The sequence below is a fragment of the Apium graveolens genome, chromosome 2 (assembly GCF_009905375.1).
Source record: "Apium graveolens cultivar Ventura chromosome 2, ASM990537v1, whole genome shotgun sequence".
NCBI lineage: Eukaryota > Viridiplantae > Streptophyta > Magnoliopsida > Apiales > Apiaceae > Apium > Apium graveolens.
The window spans coordinates 264,636,088-264,653,120 of record NC_133648.1 but is presented as its reverse complement, the minus strand read 5'-3'; the positions used below and the strand labels follow the sequence as shown (position 1 = coordinate 264,653,120).

The 17,033-nt window shown below is 34.8% G+C and overlaps 1 non-coding gene across 1 annotated transcript; it reads right to left on the bottom strand.

Annotated features, from left to right (window-relative positions):
- Window positions 1-10,775: 10,775 nt before the first annotated feature.
- Window positions 10,776-10,882, bottom strand: LOC141710252 (small nucleolar RNA R71). Its single transcript, XR_012570782.1, has one exon. It is a non-coding gene; the product is annotated as a small nucleolar RNA R71 (small nucleolar RNA).
- Between the last annotated feature and the right edge of the window lie 6,151 nt (window positions 10,883-17,033).

Below are 17,033 nucleotides of genomic sequence, written 5' to 3'. Positions count from 1 at the left end.
AGTTCACTTCCTTGCAGATGGAAGGTTTTCTATAGAACTGGATGCTCCCCCATGATCCATGCTGTTTTCATCAACATTTTCTGATGCCCCCCTGAAATTATACTCTCTGAGTTGGATCCTTTATTATTTGAGTTTCCAGAAATATCAGAACATGAGTTTCCAGAATTATCAGAACTTGGCCCATCCGAACTTGAAGAGCCTGTTATAGGTTCTGATGCTTTTTGAGATGTGGTTGGATCTTCAGTATGCTCCCCCTGCACAAGTGCATTTTCCTTAGGCGTAGTCACCACATTTTCAATGACATCAGACTTTAATCCATCAGAGTTTGCAGTATCAGGATTTACAGAATCAGAATTTAAAACTTCATTTTCGAATCTCAGCTGATCATGATCATTGAAATCTTCAAGTCCAGTAATCTTCTTATCATCAAAAGAGACATTGATAGATTCCATCACAACCCTTGTTCTTAAATTGTAGACTCTAAAGGCTTTTGTAGAAAGTGGATATCCAACAAAAATTCTTTCATCAGCTTTTAGATCAAATTTGAATAGTTGTTCGGGATGAGTCTTAAGAACAAAACACTTGCATCCAAATACATGAAAATACTTCAGATTTGGCTTCTTTTTCTTCACCATCTCATATGGTGTTCTTCTATGCTTGTTGATAAGTGTTGAATTCTGAGTAAAACAAGCAGTCTGCACAGCTTCAGCCCAAAAGTAGGTTGGCAACTTTGCTTCATCAAGCATAGTTCGTGTAGCTTCAATAAGAGTTCTATTCTTTCTTTCAACAAATCCATTTTGCTGTGGAGTTCCAGGAGCAGAAAATTCCTGCTTTATTCCATGGTCTTTGCAGAACTCTTCCATGATCAAATTCTTGAACTCGGTGCCATTATCACTTCTTATGATCTTCACAGAATCTTTGACCAATTTATCCAGTTGCTTGACATGATCAATCAAGATAGATGCAGTTTCACTTTTTGTGTGCAAGAAATACGACCATGTGTATCTGGTGAACTCATCCACTATTACCATATCATATTTCTTCTTTGCAATAGACATGACATTAACTGAACCAAATAGATCAACATGTAGTAGGTGATAAGGCTCAAGAATTGATGATTCAGTCTTGCTCTTGAATGAAGATTTTCTTTATTTTGCCTTCTGACATGAATCACAAAGGCCATCAGGAGCAAATACAGATTTTGGAAATCCTCTCACAAGATCTTTCTTGACAAGTTCATTTATATTGTTAAAATTTAAATGAGAGAGTTTCTTGTGCCAATCCCAGCTTTCTTCAATTGATGCTCTACTTAATAAACAGATTGTAGAACCATCAGTACTTGTTGAAAGCTTGGCTTCATAAATGTTACCATGCCTGTATCCTTTCAGAACAACTTTGCCTGTAGATTTGCTTACAACTTCACAGTGTTCTTCAAAGAAATCCATATGATAACCTCTGTCACGGATTTGACTCACACTCAGTAGATTATGTTTAAGTCCTGAGACCAGAGCTACTTTTTCAATGATGACATTCCCAAGATTGATATTGCCATATCCCAGAGTATTTCCAATGTTGCCATCTCCATAAGAAACACCTGGGCCAGCTTTCTCCACAAAGTCTGATAGCAGGGCTTTATTTCCAGTCATATGTCCTAAACATCCACTGTCCGAAACTAGGATATTTTTCCTGTTGCCCTGCAATCATAAAGACCACTAATGATTAGTTTTAAGGACTCATACTTACTTGGATCCTTTGGGATTTTTAAGTTTGTTAACATTTGCAGCGGATTTAGCATCAGAGTTTATGTTAACAGTTTTCTTATTAAAAATTTGCAATATCAGACTTTCCATCAGAACTTATACTAGAAGGAATAATGTTAACTTTCTTTACAGAAGGTTTTATTTGATAGTAATCATAGTACAAACTATGATATTTCTTACAAGTATAAATGGAATGCCATAAACTACCACAATGAAAACAAGGATTTTGTGGCTTATATCTAACAGACTGACTCTTAACTCCTGATTTTGAAGGTAAGGAGTTTATATTCTTATTCTTCCTGTAAAAAGAAGCCAGATGGTTAAAACTTCCACTGTTATGACATGTTTTTCTAGGAGCATTAGAAACAGGCTTATAATTGTTACTTTTGTTCACACCTTCCTTTCCATTCCTATTATTCCTAGGTGGCTTTACCTTGTTTACATTATTAACATCTTTCAGCTTATGTTTAAGCTGCTTCTTGGTCATTAAGCCTATGTTAACTTCAGTTGGCTTATCCTGTTTAGGTTTGTCAGAAGTTACTTTCTCCTTAACTTCTGATTTATCAGTATCAGACTTTGCAGTTACAAACTTAATAGGATTTACCTTTGGTTTTTGTTTAACAACTATAGGCTCAGTTTCTACAGTTCCCTTACTGTTCTTATCATCTCCATAACATAAGCCCTTTTTCGAGTTTCCACTTCTAAGAATATCCTGAGTTACTTTACCAGAGTTAGTCCAAGTCCTGATAATCTCTCTTTCCTTTTCTAACTCAGTTTTTAGAGATTCATTCATTTTTAGCACTTCATCCCTAACATAAAAGGCATCATCTGTATCTTTCTGAGTTTGATGGAACATGACTAACTCTTTTTCTAAATAATCATTCCTCTTTTTATAAGCAAGATTTTCAGAAGTTAATCTTTCACATGTTAAACTTTGATCTTTATAACTAATGAACATGGTTTGATATCTTCTCAACTCAGTAATATCATCAGTATGAAAGGCATAAGTAGTTTGAGGTACCTTTAAGTCAGCAGTATCAGAACTGCTATCAGCATTTGCCATCAAGGCATAGTTTTCCTCATCCTCAGAATCTGAAACGTCTGACCAGATTTTCTTCTTTGTGACAAGAGCCTTGCCTTTATCACTTTTCCCTTTTCTGTAATCTGGAGATATGTGGCCTTTCTCACCACAGTTGTAGCATTTAACATTTGAGTAATCTCCTCTATCAGACTTTCCTCCTTTGCCTTCAGATTTTCTGAAACCTTTCTTTTTAGAACTTGCACCTTTCCTGGAAAACTTCTTTCCTCCTGAATTTTCTGTATGCAATATTTGTGATTCCTTTCACCAGAAGAGCACACAGCTTCATCATCTCCTCATCAGGGTCCATCTCAGGTATACTTTCAGTTTCTGAGTCATCATCACCATCAGAACTTGATGACTCAGTATCAGACTTTGTGATGAGAGCCTTTCCCCTGCCTTTCTTTGAGGCAGCTTCTTTGGGAATTTCCTCCTCAGCCATAAAAGCAATTGTCCTTGACTTTCTTCCATTCCTCTTGCTTCTTTGTTCCATCTTAAGTTCATGAGTCTTGAGCATCCCATAAATTTCATCAAGAGTTGTTTCGTCAAGATTATAGTTATCTCTTATTATTGTGGCCTTCAAATCCCATCTTTCAGTAAGTGCTAACAGGAATTTAAGATTTGAATCTTCAATATCATACTCTTTGTCAACTAGTGACAAATCATTCAAGAGTTTGACAAATCTGTCATATAAATCAGTTAATGACTCATCAGGCTTTGAGTCAAAGTGCTCATATTCTTGAGTGAGTATAGTCTTCCTGTTCTTCTTGATTAAATCAGTTCCTGACACCTTGTTTCCAAAGCATCCCATATCTCTTTTGTAGTCTTGCATTGAATTACCCTGTTTGACATGACATTATCAATGGCACTATGCAGCAAGTGTCTTACCTTTGCATCCTTCGCAATCGATGAGATATCTTCAGCAGTGTAATCACTTTTCTCCTTTGGTACAGACTTTGCTGGATGACCTGCAACTTCCACAGAGAGTTTGGTTGGCATATGTGGTCCTTCATAAATCCTGTCGAGATATTCTGGATTTGTAGCTTCCAGAAACATAGCCATCTTTACTTTCCATATGGAATACTCATAAGGTTTCAACATGGGAACTCTTATAGTCTCATATCGACTATGGGTTATGGTTTTTGGAGGTTCTTCAGTTTTGGTGGGCTTGGTTGGAGTTTCTTCTTCAGACATGATTGTTTTTGGATCTTAAAATGTTTGTGTCTTAACAGATAGCTCTGATACCACTTGTTAGGTCACACACACTATAGAAGGGGGTTGAATACATTGTTTAGCACAATCAAATCGAATATAAGAACTCAAGTAACATAAAACAGATTTTATTCAACGCAATAAACTCTGTTACAATATGGAACTGTCCTCTCTCAGTGATGAATAATAACTTTTATAATCGTAACACTTATAGTGTAAACTCTATGCCTGTGTTTATATACTACACAGTTACAAGATAATCTTCTAATTGATATGGAATATAATTTTGCTTCCTAAAATATATCAACTAGTTATCTTTTCTTCCAAGTATTTTATTCTTCATAGAATTCTTTCTTCATGCACAATTCTTTCTGTCTTAGTCTCGATCTTCTTTCCTTTCAATCAGCCGCCTGCCTTATCTGAAAGTCATCTTAAGTCCTGATATTATCTCCTGATAAATATCTTCTGAATCTTAAGTTATGATAACTTAAATTCTGAATCTTAAGTTCTGTCTTCAGTCTAAGTGCTGATTTCCAGTTAAGTATTGATTTGTCCTGTTAAGTAAGATCTGAAAAATAAACACAAATCATATTACACATGACATTATCAAATATATCTAACATACTCTGCAATTCCAAATTTGAGGAATGATGATAACAACATGCAAAGTTTGGGTCCCAGGCATGTCATGAGGACAACTATAAAAAGTCCACCAAATATAGTAGTAATGATAGTAGGAGCATTGTATTTGGTACGAAAAATGATCATAGTAACAAAAAAGTTGTTTATGTGTGTGTTTGAAGACTGCCTAGTAAATCTACAAGCAACATTTGTTTTTGATACAAGGAACACTATAACCCCACTACAAGTACAATTCGAAGTCTGCACTAGAAGAATACTAATATATCAGATAAACATAATCAGCACAAAGAATATGTAGAGAGATCTTCAGTACTAGAATGAGACATATACATATGTCTCATATGCTTACCATGTTATCAGTTTTTCATCAACATCAAGATGACCAGCTCTACCAAGCAGGTCGACAATGCAAGAGAAGTGATCTACTCCAAGTTCAAAACCATACTTAATAACCATAGAGTTGAAAATGTGAATGCCATTATCAACTAGACTTGCATGACTACAAGCTGAAAGAACAGTAGTAAAAGTTGCCTTATCTGGTCTCATTAAAAATAGTTAACGAAAAAACTAGTAGGTTAGTGAATAATATATAGCCCGATAGATCCTTTCATAAGTTATCAGAGAACAAATGAATTAGAAGGAATGAAACACAAGTATATTTTCATCCAAGACTTCAAACAACCAACTTGGAACTGAAAATCATGTGGAAAGCATCAAGAATTATTATAAATGGATCAGGTTACAACTCTCAATTTTTTTTGGCAGTCATGACTAGCACTCTGAACAAACATTGATGATTGCTTCTTAGACCAACTATAAAACAGTTTACGAAGCCTGTATTACACAAAATTCGCAAAAAAGAAGTGTTACCACCTTTCAGGAAACTACGGAATTTGTATTCTACATTCAGGTACAATGTCTTTAGTCAACAAGCAGCAAACTCTACAGGAAAAAAATCAGCATAAATAAGTGATATCTTACCTCCAACAGTGGCTCCAACAAGCGCTACAAACAGCAGTAAAGGCATCTCAAACACAGATCTCTCACTTTCACATGTTTCAGCCTGGGCTTGAAGAGGAGTATATAACCTCAGGATATTAGTAATAGTAAGTGCCAAACCTGCTATTGTACAATAAAAACACACATATCAATGTTTTTGAACATCGATATATACCTGAACAACATAGTCATGGAGGATGTTTCTGAGCCAAGAGAAAGCAGTGTTCTTGTGGCGCTTGTAAAGAAGCCGGACTTGTTCTTTGATGATATCTTCAGCCTGTGGGCATGAATCATTATAAAAGTTCATGACAAGGCCTGGACAAACTGAAGCAACCTCTTCAACTTCATCTGCAAAAGCAGAGATTGCAGAGACACGCCTTAACTACTTGTAATTAAACCAAAAAATTAGAAACAAATCTGAAGTGAAAACTCATACAAGCAATTGATCAAACAACTCACCTTCAATATCCAGACTAGTTACCACATAACAGATGCTAAGGCTTTTCCTGAAAAGTTAGAAACGGTCCTCTAATAATGGGAAGGAAGAAACATACTAATTTGAAGAGAAATTCAGGAACCACTAACCAATCGCAAGAAGACAACGCTGAGAGAATAACAGGATTTAAGCTTTGAATTCGTCTAATTAACATAATTTGACCAAATCCTTGACAAATAAAACTGAGGGTTATGAGTAATTGAATCTGATTGATCTAGGGTCTCGATATTGAAATACTCGGGTTCTAAGTTTTTTTCTATTTTATTTTATTGAGGGATGGGTGAGGGAGACTTGAAGAAAAATGGGGCAAATACAAGGGCATAAAAAATTTGTAAAGGGGCAAACATTTTTACTAGGGGGAAGAATCCCGCCCAATATTTCACCTAGGAAAGTGTGTATATTTTTTAATTTTTTAATTGTAGTTTTTCAGATTAAGTATTAAATTATTAGTTATTAAATTAATATTTATTAAATATAAAATTAAAAAATGTCTTCTGCAATTTTATACAATAAATTTTATATTATATTATATTATATGCTACATTTTAGAGGCATGAACAACTCAAATTATATTTTTTTTATTATAATTTAATGATAACAAACTTTCTAACATTAAAAAAAATCAGAAAATAACTAATGTAATACGAGATGCTGGTGTTACATGTTGTACAACACCGTCACCTTTGGTAACACTAATTGAGTTGTGTTACAATAGTATAAAAGTTTCTTACCTAACGTAACACTGCTTGTAACACTTGCATTACAGTAGCCCACTTATGGCGTAGTGGGATTAAGTACTTTACATATGTTTATCATGTCGATCGTGAAACATTGGTTTTGAATTAAATTTTAATTAGTATTAGATTATAGCTTTTTGTCAATTAGTTTACCATATTTATTCATAAGTAGTATGCATGTTTTTTATATTTTTCATAAAATATTGGTGGAGATTTTCTATTGTTATTTCTAGCTAACTAATAAGTGGAATCTATATCCACTTGGAACGCTTCATTTTAGGCTTAAGTTGGTATTTTAGACTCAAATATTTGGTATTTTTACTTAGCAAAAAAAAGTATTTGATATTTTTGATGTATTTTTGTGTAAATTGCATTACAGGGCATCAGTCGTAGGAGGAAAGGGATTTACAAGGATTTTATACTGATAATATATCAGATTTTGAATTCTAGGCCATTCTCAAGTTGTAGATAATCTCATTATCTTCGTGTGAGCAGTTGAATCGCCTAATTCTGACGAGCAGAACTCAAGATACGGCCAAAAGAAGAATTGTCAGAAAATCACCAGAAGGCAGGCGCGCCCGCGCCAGAACCAGCGCGCTGCGCCCCAGAAATCAGTAAACCAGAGCGCCCGCGCTGATTTGAGCGCGCCCGCGCCACCCTTTTTGCCCCAGAATCCTGTTTTGAGTGGAATTTGATGATTTTAAGAGTGAAAGTATTAGTGTTTGTACCCTAGAGACAACACTATGATGTTTTAGATTAAGACATTAGGATTATTAGTGTTTATGTTCTATGGATTATTCCCTTTATAGTTTATTAATTCTTAATTTCTTGCGATATAAATGTTAGATTAATAAATGTCCTTGGAATATGATATGCAATTCTATATATCTAAGTACGTGACTTAGAAATGAGATTATGAGAATAGTATCAATATTCCTAAAGGTCACTAGTCGAGTATTATTATTAAGGGACAATAATAATGCATTAAGACTGGTGTGTTTGTTGACTGATGATCACATCTTATTGATCATAGGTATAGTGATACTAAAGTCAAAAAACACAGGCAGATGTATATGTACATGGTGCTGGACATACCCAATGTGAGATTCTAAATGTCTGTTGTGTCATAAGTAATTCTTACAGTTTACATCATTATATTTCTATACGAGAATTAATATATATTGATTCCATTAAAAGTTATCCTTGACCGGGTAATGATAAAAGTGAACATTGGGTATATTATGAATTGTATGAGAAATATGAATGATCTAGATGGGATTTAACCCTCCTATTTTAGGAGTGATATTATTGGCCTCTTGTGTGAGCTAGACTATGAAATGCGTAGTCATGCTCAAATGTTGATTTGATATGATAGTCTACTCATTGATCAAGGAAACTTGGATTAAACTATGATGAGGATGACACATTACATGCCTCTAGTTTAATCTATAATATTTGGTTAAAGGGATTATATTACATTGTACATTATTCACGAAAGGTCTAATCGATCACCGATTTAATTATTATTACTTGGATAGTAATGATGTATTACTAGATGCCACTCATTGTTTATAATTTAAATATGAGATATTTAAATTATTGCCAACGTAATAATACCCTATAGGATCGCACAAAGAAAGCAGGGAGGAATATTTAATTCAAATTCAAATTTGAATTAAAAAGGAAATTTGAATTATTTATTATTAATTAAGTTGGACTTAATTAATGGGATAAATAAATTTCAAATTTGTATATTATTAAATCCGAAATTCAGTTGTTATTTAGTTAATTGAGTTAAACTTAATTATTAAATAAATAGAATTTCAGATTTTGATAAACTCTAACTTGGATTAGCGTTAGGACTGTTTTTGGCCTCTCTATATAAACATCCTTAAATCTAAATTTAGGGTTACGTTTTTATTAGATAAAAATATAAAACCCTAGCAGCTAAAGGTGAGAGAGTGAGAGAGGGGAAAACAGGTCCGTGGATACCTCTACGGCGTAGATCATTAAGGAGGGATACGTGGTATTCGGTTAAAGCTAGGATCTCCTTTTGACAACCATAATCGTGAAGCTTCTTAAGGTAAACAATATAATCTACAAATTAAATATCTGTTTTTCGCATGGATCCTGCAGTGGGTTTTGAAAACTATGATTTTTCACATTTTAATCACTATTTCCGTTGCGTTTATGTGCTCGAAACCCAACACCAAGTCCACTAGGGGCTTATATATAGTGATAAAAAGATGTTTTAAATAACAAGGAGCCAAGAGAGAGCAATACGAAGACCTAGAGAGCACAAGACGGCTATGAAAAAGAAGACTTTTGTATTCTTCAATATAGTTAATACTTTGATGCTTGTTTTTGATTTTTCTTTGAACCCTAGTACTCTTATATTATTTATTATCATGTTTTCATTGGATCCCATGGTGACGATGCGCTCGATTATGAACTAATCGTTGTCATGGGGTTCTATCGGATTTATTTATGGATTTCAATAGTTGATTGTCTAAATCTTTAGTGTGTGGTGATTTATGATTTCCTAGTTTGGTTGTGCTTATTCGTCTTTGATGCGTAGCTAACATCTAAGATTGTTTGTTAATCTCTATTGAAGCGATAGTGAATATCGAGGTTTAGAACTTGCCATGCTAGTATAGGTTTATGTATGAATTGACATGCATAATTCGTGGGTAATTTTAACCATCTTATTCACCCTATGTAATCACGATAGATAACTTGTTCTTAAACCGTTATATTTTCAAATCTTATAGACATATAGGGTCTAAGCATAATTGGTTTCTGTTATCTTCTATCTTAATTATGGATTCTTAGTAGTAGGGTATACGTATAACGAAAGTTAGCGTATACTAATTTCGTTTTATCTGATTAGTTGTCATCACCATCACATGCTAAGGTTAAAGACATAACTTTGAATGAAGTATTTAATGAAGTTAGAATCCCATGTTTATTCTCATATAAGTAATTCAACCGCAATTCTCTTAGTTAATGTTATTTAGTATAATCTCTTAGTTAAATCAAAACTCAAATTGTTACTTGTCTTAGCATTGAATGATAATCATACATTGTTGCATATGTGCATAATCTGAACTTAACCTAAACTGATTCTCTGTGGGAACAAACTTGACTTATATCTTATACTATGTGTGATCGCGTACGCTTGCGTGTATTTTCACATTTGAATTACAACGAACAAGTTTTTGGCGCCGCTGCCGAGGACATCGGTGTTAAATTTAGTTATGTGCTTGATATCAGTGGTCGTTAAAGTTCACTGTCTCAGATTATTTTACTTTCACAATTTACTTGTTTGTGTTTCAGGTACTCGAGAGAGCGTTCATACGAACGCGTTCTCAATCTCGTAAGGAAACACTAGGCGAAGTTGAAGAAGTGGAAAACGAAGTTTTTGAAGAAGAGGAAAAAGTTGAAGAAGAAGTTTTATTGCAATGGGAGAACCAGTAGCAAATACGAAAGCTTTGATGGATTATTCTCAACCAAAGATCATAGACATTCAATCGAGTATTGTCAGGCCATCCATCACGGCTAATACCTTCGAGATCAAGCTTGGCACGATCCAGATGGTCCAGAACTCAGTTCAGTTTGGGGGTGCTCCAACATAAGATCCTAACATGCATATTATGGACTTCATCGAGATATGTGACACCTTCAAGTTCAATAATGTTTCTGAGAATGCTGTAAAATTGAGACTTTTTCCATTCTCTCTAACGGATAAAGCTAAGAGCTGGTTGCACTCTCTACCACCAGGTTCTATTACGATATGGGAGGATCTTGCTCAAAAATTTCTTACTAAATTCTTCCCTATGGCAAAGACGGTTGCAATCAGGAATGCTCTTGCTCAATTTGCACAGCAATCAGGTGAATCTCCATGTGAAGCTTGAGAGCGCTACAAAGAGATACTTAGGAAGTGTCCTCATCATGGAATGCCTGATTGGATGATGATTAATTGCTTTTATAATGGTTTAGGAGCACAGTCGAGACTCATGCTTCATGCAACATCAGGTGAAGCCTTATGGGCTAAGAGCTATGAGAAATCTTATGATTTAATTGAGATGATAGCCGCTAATGAATATCAGAATCCAACTCAGAGAATGCCACAAGGCAAGGTAGCACGAATTTTGGAGGTGTATACATCTACAGCTATCACTGCTCAACTAAAGGCATTGTCTATGAAGATCGATTCTCTGACCAACTATGGAGTTCATTAGAGGACAAGTGTTTATGAGCTTTGTGCAGGTCCACTTGTGACGGAGAAATACCCTATATCTAGTGAATCAACTCAGTTTATGAGCAACTTTCAGAGATCGCAGCAACCAGTTCCAGACACTTATCATCCTGATAACCGGAATCATCCTAACTTCAACTGGAGCAACAATCAGAATGCGATGCAATAGCCTTATCAGCAGTTTGGAGCCAAACAATTCAACCCTCCTGGTTTTCAGCAACAATATGAACCAAGACAACAACTCCAACTTCAACAACAACCTCATGGAAGTGCCAGTCAATCTTCTAATAAAAAATCTGAATTGGAGGAGTTGAGAATATGTGCAAAAGCCAAGCGATTTCAATCAAAACTCTGGAGAATCAAATAGGGCAAATTGTTAACGCCTTATTGCATCGACCACCAGGAACGCTTCCTAGTGATACAGAAGCCAATCCAGGCAAGAAGAAAGTTAAAAAATAGGTGAATGTAATCACCTTGAGGTCTGGGACGGTCGCGAGCCCTCAAAATCATGAAAATGCAGAATCTGAAAAAAAAATCCAGAAGGTGAGCGCGCCCGCGCCTGAAGGAGCGCGCCTACGCCCATTTTTCCAGAATGCAGGCGCGCCCGTGCCTTATTGCAGCGCGCCCGCGCCCTCCAAAATTTTAGAAAATGCAATTTTTGTTGATTCAGCTGAAAAAAAGGATTGCGAAGCGGAACCTAAGAAGAATTCCGATGAAATCACTACTCCTGAGCAGAATACAGGAGATAAACAAGTCTATCCACCTCCCCCATATCCTAAAAGGCTTCAAAAGAAAAAGTTCGATAAGCAATTAGCCAAATTTTTGGAGGTTTTTAAGAAGTTGCACATCAACATACCTTTTGCAGACTAGAACAAATTTTGAACTATGTGAAGTTTATGAAAGGTATTCTCTCGCGGAAGGTGAAGCTTGATGAGTTGGAAATCGTTGCTCTAATGGAGGAGTGTAGTGTAATTCTGTAAAAGAAATTGCCTCTGAAGCTTAAAGATCCTGAAAGTTTCACTATTCCTTGTACTATTGGGAACTTGTCTTTCGATAAATGCATGTATGATTTGGGAGTTAGCATCAATCCGATGCCCTTTTCTATCTTCAAGAAGCTTGGTCTACCTGATCCGAAACTGACATACATGTTATTGCAACTAGCTGACCGTTCCATCACTTATCCGCGAGGAATAGTGGATGATGTCTTGGTTAAGGTGGACAAACTCGTCTTCCCTGCTGATTTTGTAATTCTGGACTTTGAGGAAGATAAAGAGATTCCCATTATCTTGGGGAGACCATCCTTAGCTACTGGCCGAACTCTGATGGATGTGCAGAAATGAGAGCTTACAACGAGGATTCTAGATCAGGAGGTCACCTTTAATGTGTTCAAAGCAATAAAATTCCCAACTGATGAAGATGAACGCCTTAAAGTAGAGATGGTCGATTCTGTAGTGAATTCGGAACTTGAGCAAGTGTTAAGGTCAGATACTTTGGTGAAAGCCTTGACAGGGGATTCTGATAGTGAAGATAAAGAAGGGGCTGAGCAACTGCAATATTTGAATGCTTCTCCATGGAAAAGGGGGGTGAATCTTCCATTCGAGTCTCTTGGATTAACATAGCTGAAAGATTCTGAGGAGCGTTTTGAACCATCTATTGAAGAAGCTCCCATACTTAAGCTCAACCCACTGCCAGATCACTTGAGTTATGCATACTTAGGTGCACCCCATGAGAAGGGCTTGGGATATATTTTTGATGATGTAGAGGGTGGCTGAACGGATCCTCCCATGCCTACAGAGGGTTCTTCTCATGCACAGCAAGCAGTTGATAGGACTGGTATTGGTGATGAGCAATACAGGCGATTGACTAAGCGTATGGAGGCCATGCACGACATTCACAGTCATTTTGCTGCAGATTTGACACAGGCTTTGGGCACTGTTTTCCGGGCCACTGGTGTCGAGGTCGATTGGCCTGTATTTGGAGCTGATTCTTTTTACCCATCATCTGATTCTCCACCCGAGGAAGGTGATCCTCCTGACGACTAGGTATGCCTTGAATCCTTAGTATTACCTTCAATGAGGACATTAAATATTTTAAGTTTGGGGGTGATAATGTAAGGATCAGTTTGTGTTGTGTCCATATAGATTCATATTGCATGTTTAGTGTATTTCATTCATATTTTTGCATGATTGTTCATTTAGGTCATTTTTGTTTGCATTTTTATTCGTGTTATTATGTGAGTCCATTTAGTTGCATTTGCATGCATATAACATGATCCCTTAGGTTGAGCTGTTTCTGATTGATTGGTTGATATTGATTTGAGTGTAGTGATGTCGAATAGAATTGATTTGCATGCCCAGAAAAAAAATCACAGGTCTTATATGTTGCTTTTGATCTAGATCATGATCATACTTGTTTATTTATTGAGATTTAATCACTTGGTTATATTTAGAATTTTTTATATTCTCGTAATGACGTAGGAGCACTGATTTTTAAACTGGAGAAAAGCAGGATTTCATTGTTAGTTGTGAATAAGGCTAGGCGTTAAATGGCTAGTAGCAGGCTCATATTTTTATGAGTAGTCTAGGGTTGAATGAGATGGAGCGAAGCGCACTCATTCAGAAATCATTGAAAAGAAAAAAAGGGAAAAAAAGAAAAAAATATATGTGTTGATGCATAATTGACCAAGGGTGAGCTCTTTAATACTTGAGTTATTAAGTTATAAGGGACTCTGTGCCTAGTGACCTAAGGCTCTGATAGTCTGGGAACCACTAACCTAAGGCTCGCTATATGGGTATTATTGTATAAGTCTTGTGGGACCTCATTTATTGCACAGTCAAATAAGTATTTTTGTGATGTGTTCAATAATATGGCATGAATCCTTGTATAACTCTAGTAAAAATGAGGCATTGTGAGTCATTATTTGTTTAACATATATTCTATTTATAAACTTGTAAATTATTTTGATGAAAGATAAGTTATGGTTATTGATCTAGTATTGAGAGGATGTTTGTTAAACATCGCACACACAACATGTTTCTGGGTTGTAAGTTAGTTTGTGGGATTTGGTTGAACTCTATTTAAAGTCATTGCATTCTTAGAGACATTCACTTATTGGCTGGTTATGGTTATTCTAACCGGATCGTTGCATTTTCACGTAGTTGCATTCATGCATTTGCTTTATCGCAGTTTTGAGTCTGTTTATGCTTGAGGACAAGCATCGATTTAAGTTTGGGGGTGTGATAAGTGGAATTTATATCCACTTGGAATGCTTCATTTCAGGCTTAAGTTGATGTTTTGGACTCAAGTATTTGGTATTTTTGATGTGTTTTTGTGTAAATTGATGATTTTAAGAGTCCAGGTCCACTAGGGGCTTATATATAGTGATAAAAAGACGTTTTTAACAACAAGGAGCCAAGGGAGATCAATACGAAGACTTAGAGAGCACAAGACGGCTATGGAGAAGAAGACTTTTGTATTCTTCAATATAGTTGATACTTTGATGCTTGTTTTCTATTTGTCATTGGTACCCATGGTGACGATGAGCTCGATTATGAACTAATCGTTGTCATGAGGTTCTAGCGGATTTATTTATGGATTTCAATAGTTGATTGTCTAAATCTTTCGTGTGTGGTGATTTATGATTTCCTAGTTTGGTTGTGCTTATTCGTCTTTGATGCGTAGCTAACATCTAAGATTGTTTGTTAATCTCCATTGAAGCGATAATGAACATAGAGATTTAGAACTTGCCATGCTAGCATAGGTTTATGTATGAATTGACATGGATAATTCGTGGGTAATTTTAACCACCCTATGTAATCACGATAGATAACTTGTTCTTAAACCGTTATGTTTTCAAATCTTATAGACATATATGGTCTAAGCATAACGAAAGTTAGCGTATACTAATTTCGTGTTATCTGATTAGTTGTCATCACCATCACATGCTAGGCTTAAAGACATAACTTTGAATGAAGTATTTAATGAAGTTAGAATCCCATGTTTATTCTCATATAAGTAATTCAATGGTAATTCTCTTAGTTAATGTTATTTAGTATAATCTCTTAGTTAAATCAAAACTCAAATTGTTACTTGTCTTAACATTGAACGATAATCATACATTGTTGCATAGGTGCATAATATGAACTTAACCTAAACTGATTCCCTGTGGGAACGAACTTGACTTATATCTTATACTGCTTGTGATCGCGTACGCTTGCGTGTATTTTTGCTTTTGAATTACAGCGAACACTAACGGAAAACTCAAAAACTTATGGTTAATGTTTATCTAAGTAGTGTAAATAAAAAAAATCTTATATATTATTTGATCATACTCAGCCAGGTTGGATGGATCAAAAATTATGAAGTTAAGACAAAACGAATATGATACTGACTCGTATTCGATTTAAACCTGAATTCTAATACATGAAATTGACTTATTTTCTAATAAAAAGGTACTAAACTCAAATTTATAAATGAAAAAAATATTTTGATCCCAAACTTAAGCACAAGGATGTTCGATTCTGTAACATTTTACATTCCTGTTAATAATTGACTAATTCAAAAGTATAATAAGAAAAATATTATTATATAAAAATAAAAATATAATTAATATCTGTTAAATCGTAAAAAGTCAAGTGCAATATAAATTATCAAGATGATTGAATACATAATTATAAGTAAAACTACGGGAACTAAAAAAATGGAGTAACATAAATAATATAAACCAACATTTTATTTACTCAAAAGTAAAATTTTAAAAAAAAGTCAACAAAGTGTCGTTGTAGTTGTTGAGCTCGTGTACCCCTTTGCGGGAGGTCAGGAGTTTGATAGAAGTTTGATTCCTTGCGTGTGCGTGTATAATCACTTTGAAATTTTTTTATAAAAAAGGAATATGATAAAAAGAAATGACTTGGTTTACCTAATAAGATTTTTAAAGTAAACTCAATGATTTATATAACATAATGGTAGTGACATATACTTTATAAATAGAAGGTTAGGGGTTCGATTCTTTGTCTTTACATAATTCTACTTATTTTTAGCATAAATTAGATAAGGGTGACATTTGTGTAATTTTTAAAAAAATAAAAGGGCAATAAAAATATAATTAATATTTATTAAATCGTAAAAAGTAAAGCACAATAAAAATTATCAAGATGATTAAAATATAAATAATATAAATAATATAAAGCAACATTTTATTTACTTAAAGGTAAAATTAGAAAATGTCAATAAAGTGTCGTTGAAGCGATTGAGCTCGTATACCCCTTTGCGGGAGGTCAGGAGTTTGATTCTCTACGTGTGCATGTGTAATCACTTAGCAAAAAAATTATAAAAAAATATGATAAAAAGAGATGATGTGGTTTATCTAATAAAATTTTTAAAGTGAACTCAATGATCTATGTAGCATAATAGTAGTGACATACACTTTATACATAAAATATTAGGGGTTTGATTCTTTGTCTTCACATAATTTCTACTTATTTTTAGCATAAATTAGATAAGGGTGGCATTTGTGTAATTTTTTTAAATGAAAGGGTAAACTCGTAACTTCGCTATTAAAATGGCACAATTTGCCCTTGGTTGTCATTTAATATATAGAAGTAGTTCCTTGCACTGTATAGTCTTGTATGTTGACATGGTTTGAGTGTTGATTTGTTTTCTTGGTCATAAGTCATTATCACTTGTTCTATTTCATGAGTTTATCGATTTCATTTTAATCACAAAATGGGACATACGAGTAAATTAATCAACGCAATGAACGGTATCACTCTGGAGGACGAGGAAGAAGGTGGATTTGAAATCGCTGATTTTCAAGATACAGTAGGGGCTGATGTACTACATGGACTGGATA